Genomic DNA, 7,788 nt, shown 5'->3' on the forward strand with positions numbered 1-7,788 from the left:
GAACATCATCAAAATCCTGTTTATAAATAGGCTCACACCCACAGGACTAGGGGTTGGGACATGGACATGTCTTTTGTAGGGCATATAATTCAATCCTCAGCACTCTATCCTCTGGATTCCAAAAAGACATGTTGTTCTTACATATAAAATGCATTCATTCCATTACAGCATCCCAAAAGTCTTAATTCATTTCAGTACCAAGGCTTAGCAGAAAGTCTTATCAAAATTAATTAAGGGGGTGGTGAGTCCTGGAAAAATTCCTTGTTTTAGACTTGTGACATATAGAAAACATGTTATCTGCTTCCAGATGTAGAGATAGAGAGCTGGCATGGAATAAACATTCCAAAAAAAATGGAAAAGAAATACTTCCTAACCTATTCTATGGGGCCAACATCACTCTAATAATGAAGCCAGATAAATTCACTACAAGAAAAGAAAATTAAAGATGAACATCCATTATAAGTATAGATGAAAAAATCCTCAACAAAATACTAGCAAACCAAATCCAATAGCAAATTTGAAAAATATATGCAAGATAATGAAATAGGGCTTATCCCAGATATGCAAGAGATATAAAACATAACAAAATCAATTAATACATTCTCATTACAGAAGGGGTAAATTGGTAAAAAAACAGGTATCACATGCCCCAAGCAAGTCTAAAACCCAGGATGGAAAAACTGTGAGCCAATGCTCACAGTTAACTCTTTCCTTTCTTATTTTACTATAAGCCACAAGAAAAAATACCATGATGAACTTTCCATGCTTAGCTTGGAAATTTCCTCACTTAAATATCCATGCTCATCCCTTGCAAATTCTGCCTTCCTTTCAACATAAGAACTCAATTTTGCCAAGGTCTCTGCCTCTTTATAACAAGGATTTCCTATTCTTCAGTTGCCAATAAGGTCTCATCAAAGATAACATTAACATCCATATTTTCACCAAGCCTTTTCAAAGCAATCAAGGCTTTTCTATCAGGCACCTCACAGTTCTCCCAGTTTTTATCCATTACCCAATTCCAAAGCTGTTTAATAGTTTTATATATAACTGTAATAGCAGTATCCCACTTTCTGGTACCAAAAACTATTTTAGTTTCAATCTCCAAACTTGATTCAATTTCTGTGCTGATCTGAATCTGTGGTGGACCCCAGAAAAGCCATGCCCTTTGATCCTCATTCAATATTGCTGGGTGGGAGCATTTTGATTGTTTCCATGAAGATGTGACCCACCCAATTGTGGGTGGTAACTTTTGATTAGATGATTTCCATGGAGATGTGTCTCCACCCACTGAAGGTGGAGTTGCTTTCTGGAATCCTTTAAAAGAGGAAACATTTTGGAGAGAGCCCCTTTTGGTAGAGCCACGTGAAAGCTAGCAGATGCCACCATGTTCATCATGTGCCCTTCCAGCTGAGAGAGAAACGTTGAACGTTGTCGGCCTTCTTGAACAAGGTATCTTTCCCCAGATGCCTTAAATTGGGCATGTCTATAGACTTGTTGTAATTAGGACATTTTCTCAGCCTTAGAACTATAAACTAGCAACTTATTAAATTCCCCTTTTTAAAAGCCATTCCATTTCTGGTATATTGTATTCCAGCGTCTAGCAAACTAGAACAATCTCTTTACTTGCTATTGGTCTGTTTAGGTCTTCTATTTTTTTTTTTTTTCTTGAGTCTGTGTAGGTGGTTTGTGTGCTTCTCAGAATTTATTCTTTTCATATAGAATTTCTGATTTGTTTATTGTTTGTATTATCTTATCATAATCCTTTTTATTTCTGTGGGAACAATAGTAATGTCCCCCATTTCATTTCATTTTAGTTATTTCCAGGCTCCCTCTTTTTTCTTTGTCACTTTTCATAAGATTTGGAAATTTTATTGATCCTTTCAAAGAACCAACTTTTGGTTCTGTTGATTCTATTTTTTTAAGTCTCTATTTCATTGATCTCTGCTCTAGTCTTTGTTATTTCTTTCCATCTGTTCAGTTTGGGTTTGATTTGCTGTTCTTTTTCTAGATACTCTTACTATGAGTTAGGTCTCTGATTTGAGATTTCTTCTTCTTAAATATAGGCATTTAGAGCTTTAAATTACCCTCTCAGCATTGCTTTTGCTGTATTCCATAACTTTTGTACGTTGAGATTTTGTTTCACTTACTTCAAGATATTTACTATTTTTTCCTGTGATTTCTTCTTTGAACCATTGGTTATTTAAGAACACATTGTTTAATTTCCACATATTTGTGAATTTTCCAGTTCCTCTTTCTTATTCATTTCTGGCTTCATTCTGTTGGAGAAGATATATTGTGTAATATCAATAATTTGGAATTTTCTGAGACCTGTTTTGTAATCTAATATATGGCCTATCCTTGAGAATGACCCAGGTGCAGTAGAAAAGAATGTGTATTTTACTGCTGCTGGGTGAAGTGTTCTATATTTGTCTGTCAGGCCTAATTGGTTCATAGAATCATTCAAGTCCTCCATTTCCTAATTGATCTTTGGTCTAGATATTCTATCTTTTATTGAAAGTGGTGTGTTAAAATCTCCTTACTATTAATGTGGAACCATCTATTTCTCCCTCTAAATCTGTTAATATTTGCTTCATATATTTTGGGGCTCTACTATTAGGTGTATAAATATTTATAATTGTTATACCATATCATAGAATTGACACCTTTATCAATATAGTTTCTTTCTTTGACCCTCATAACAGATTTTAACTTAAATTCCATTTTATCTAAGTATAGCTACCTCAGCTCTCTTTTGGTTACTCTTCAATTGTATTTATATATTTTTTCTATCCTTTCACTTTCAATCTACTTGTGTATTTGAATTTATGACTCTTATAAACAGCATATGGTCATGCTCTTTTATCCATTCTGCAGATCTCTGCCTTTTGACTTGAGAGTCCATCCATTTATGTTTAAAGTAACTACTGATAATGCAGGATTCTCTTCTGCCATTTTGCTATTTTGGCAGGCTTTGTAAATTGTATACCTTTTAGACTCTAAATTCTTCTACTAAAGCCTACTTTCACATTTATTTGATTTTTGGTAGTGCACTATTTTGAGTCCCTTCTCATTTACTTCTCTATCTGTTTTTTTGATATTTTCTTCATGATTACCATGGGTCTAAAATTTAATAAACTAAATCTATAACAGTCACGTTTGGTTTGATACCAACTTACCTTTAATAACATAAACACTGTTTCTATTTTTTCTCTCACCTCTTTGCTGTAATTATTACAAATTACATGTTTATACATTGCATATACAAAACCATAGAGTTATCAATACTTTTATGCATTTGCATTTTTTAACCTGTAAGAAGTAAGAAACAGAGTTCCATATTATAAAATACAATCCAATAGTACTGGCAATTGTAATTAGTTACCTCTCATATAGTTACCTCTTACCAGAGTTCTTTATTTCTTTATGCCACTTCAATTCATTTTCCAGTGTCCTTTCCTTTCAATCTGAAGGCCCTTTGCTTGTAGGGCATGTCTAGTGATGACAAACTCTCCCAGCTTTTGCTTGTGTCTCCTCATTCCTGAAAGACAGCTTTGCTGGATATATTAAATTCTTTTTTGATGACTATTTTCTTTCAGCACTTTAAATATCTTGTCCTACTACCTTCTTGCCTCCATGGTTTCTGATGAGAAATTGGCACTTAATATTTTTGGTGCTCTCTGTACATAATATGTTCCTTTTCTTTTGTAGTTTTCGGAACTCTCTCTTTGTCATTTGTTTTGGACAGCTTGACTACTATGTTTGTGGGCATAGTTGTTTTTAAGTTTATTCTATTTGGGTTAGTTGGGCTTCTTGAATGTGCATATTCATATCTGTCATTAAATTTGGGACATTTTCTGCCATCATTTCCTTGAATATTCCTTCTGCTCCGTCCTCTTTCTTTTCCTCTGGGATTCCAAATAGGAGAATATTTGTATGCTTGATGGTATCCCACAGGTCTTTTATGCTCTGTTCTTTTTTTTTTTTTCTCACTCTTTTTTCTTTCTGTTTTTCAGCCTGAATCATTTCTATTGCCTTGTCTTTGAGTACCCTGGCTCTGCTGCTTGATTCTTTCTGTTGTTGAAACCCTATAGGGAATTTTTCATTTCAGCTATTGTCTTCAACTCCAGTTTGTCTATTTGGTTCCTTTTTAAAATTTTGTATCTCTTTATTGAGATGCTCATATTGCTCATTCATCTTTACCTGATATCCTTGAGCTCTTTATCCATGTTTTCTTTTATCTTATTGAGCATAGTTAAGATCAGTTTTTGAAGTTTTTGTCTGGTATGATTTTGGTCTTTCCAACTGATGGCTTCTGAATTTTTATCTTGCTCCTTTGGATGGTCTGTTATTCTTATTTGTCTTCTGTTCTTTTGTTGCACATGTACATGTTAACATTTTTTTTTTTTTTTTTTTAAAGGAAAGACAAAGAGAAGGAAGGAAGGATAGAAGGAAGGAAGACAGGAAGAAAGGGAAACATCTTTTAAACATTTTCTTGTTTTATTGTATTTTGTTTCTCCGTTTTTCGTTACATGGGCTGGGGCCGGGAATCGAACCGAGGTCCTCTGGCATAGCAGGCAAGCACTTTGCCCGCTGAGCCACCGCGGCCCGCCCACATGTTAACATTTTTAATGTGTTAACTCTGGGATTTACTCTCTTGGCTGTATGTTACTTTAATTTTATACAGCTAGTGCTGTGTCAGAGATTTTCCTTGAGTGCTAGGAGCTAACAAAAACAAATCAATCAATGCAAAGAAGCATCACTCTCAATCTTTGGTAACTGATCTTTCAGTTGTTGGTCCTAGAGGTTAGCCTTCCTAGCAAAAAGATCAGCCTGAGGCAAATGTAAAGTGCAGGAACCTCACTTGATGCTGTTTGTACCCCAGGAAAACATTTTCTTAAATTCCTCTATAGATGTGAACCCATTATAAGTAGAACCTTTTGATGAGGTTACTTCATTTAGGCTGGCCCAACTCAATCAGGATGGATTTTAATCCTATAACTGGAGTACTCTATAAGCAGAATAAAATTCAGACAGAGAAAGCAATGGGAATAAAAAAGCTGAAGGTAAACAGAACTGGAAGAGAACAAAGAGGCCAGTTGAGGCCCCTATATTCATTGTCATGTGGCAGAGGAGCCTAAGACTAAGAATCACTTGCAGTCAGGCACAGAATGCCAATCTTCTGGAAGAAAGCATCACCTTGATGATGCCTTGATTTGAAGTTTTTCTTAGCCTCTGTTCTAGTTTGCTAGCTGCCAGAATGCAACACACCAGAGACGGATTGGCTTTTAATAAAAGGGGATTTATTTTGTTGGTTCTTCAGAGGAAAAGCAGCTAACTTTCCACTGAGGTTCTTTCTTACATGGAAAGTACAAGATGGTCTCTGCTGGTCTTCTCTCCAGGCCCCTGGGTTCCAACAACTTTCCCTGGGGTGACTTCTTTCTGCATCTCCAAAGGCCTGGGCTAAGCTGCAAGTGCTGAAATGAGGAATGCTGAGCTGCTTAACCTGTGCTACATTGCGTTCTCTCATTTAAGCACCAGCCAATTAAGTCAAATGTCACTCATTGCAGCAGACATGCCTTCTGGCTGGCTGCAGATGTAATTAGCAACAGATGAGGTTCACATACCATTGGCTTCTGTCCGCAGCAACAAAACTAGGTATGCTCACCTGGCCAAGTTGACAACTGAATCTAACTAACACAGCCTCAAAACCATGATTTAATAAATTTCAATTGTTTAGTCCAACCCATTGAATTGTATTTTCATGAGCATCCAAAGACACTGAAACAGTCCTCTCCATCTTTTGTGAGCCTGCCTTTTGTCCTGGGCTTGTACTTGCTTGTGGCCCTAGGAATTCACACATTTATAAGAATCCAAAATTTCCCTATACTTCCTATTAAATAGACTTTTCTCCATTCCCAGTTGCTCTATTGTATTTCTTCAAGGCAGTAATCATTTTGTCAGGTCATTTTGACTCAAATGTTTCTCTTATTGCTTTAGTTGTACACAAGCTACTTCTGCTAGCAGAGCAAATTCTGGGAGGGGAAGCCAGAGATGAATTTCATGGTTCAGTCTTTCAGGCTGGCGCCCTATGTATTGGCATCAACCTACAGGTGCTTCACTATACACGTAGGAATTATTCTGCTCCCTCCAGAACAAGGCCAGGGACATCTAAGTGGAGCATACGGTGGTTCCACATGGCACTGGGTAGGAGTTGGGGAGCAGCCCACAAGGATGCCATGAACTTCTACCATTTTTAAAGCTGCATTTTCTTGAATCAGCATTTGCCCAGTTACTGCAACCCTTCATTGTAGATGGCTAAAGCTGCGAGAATGCAAAGTATCAGAAATGGATCAGCTTTTTATTAAGTTGAAAATTTATAGTTCTGTGGCCTTACAAATGTCCAAATTAAGGCATCTAGAGAAAGATACTTTGACTCTGAAGAAAGGCTGATGCCTATCACATGGGAAGGCATGTGGCTGACATCTGCTGGTCCTTGTTTCCAGTTCTATTTCTTCCAGCTTCTGATTCCAATGGTTTCCTCTCTAAGCATTTGTGGATCCTGACTTAGATGCTTTTGTGTTGGTTCTTGAGGATCTTTTTGGATTGAAGTTTGATTTATCTATAGTGTGTTTGAGTATATTTCTTTGTGTATTTTTTGTAGTTTTTTAAAAGTAATACATCATATATACGTAAATTATCATCGTTGATGACGGTAGAACTCCCTTTATACTCCATTCCATCCCTATTTATTGTATATTTTAAATATTTTCTCTATATACGATGAGAATCACACTAGACAACATTATAAATTTTGCTTTAACATCAAACATAATTTAGAAAATTCAAGAGGAGTATGTGAATATATCATATGTAGCTCAGTGTTTTTTCTTACCGTTGTTCTTTCTTTCCTTCTGATGTTCCAGGTTTCCTTATTTCACCTTTTATGATATTATCTATTTTGATTTGCTGTGTTTTTCTCATCATTTAGTTTAAAACCTTTTCCAGTTTTCCATTTTGATATGACCTTTTTTAAGTGCATAGTTTAATTTCTAATACTTTGAAGTTGCCAGGATATTGTATTTTTATTGATTTCTAATTTAATTTCAAGTGTGGTTTCATTGTCTAACTAGGTTTAAAATATTAATTAGTAATCTCTCTCTGCTCCTCTTTTATTGCCTTCTGTATCTCCTTTAATGATCCAACTTTCATTGCTTATTTCATACAACTCTAAGAAACATAGTTAATATCATCTTAACTTTGAATTTTTTGAGTTAATAGCCACATTATTTACATGAGTGTAATCATTTTTCTTCTTCACTCATTTCCTAAGATTCTCTAAGGGAAATCCTTGAGCACCGTTTTTTGGTGTCTGAACAAACATGGCTTGCCCAAAAGCTATGTTGATACTTTCTTCATCTCCTTAAATCAGGGAAGAGGAAAAGATGTTCAACACAAACTAACCACATAATTAAAACAGTAAGTGGACTGATATGATATTTCCCCTTACAAATGTAATCTATTAATTATATTAATATCTAAAGTATTTCGTGTCTCTTCTATTACACTTACTTGGCAGCTGTTATTCATTGAGCGCTTTCTCTGCTAGTACAAACTTTAATAAACAACTTCGTTTTGTCCCCCTTCCCATATTGGTTATATTATACTCTTCTTGAATGTTCAGTTAAGGGTTCTTATTTTATATGGCCCATAGTACCTTGATCAGAATAGCTATATGTTGAATTTAGCTATTAAATTTTAGCAAAATTCCATGACAAAAAGTTATATATC

This window comes from Tamandua tetradactyla, chromosome 10 (assembly GCF_023851605.1).
Source record: "Tamandua tetradactyla isolate mTamTet1 chromosome 10, mTamTet1.pri, whole genome shotgun sequence".
In the NCBI taxonomy this organism is placed as follows: Eukaryota; Metazoa; Chordata; class Mammalia; order Pilosa; family Myrmecophagidae; genus Tamandua; species Tamandua tetradactyla.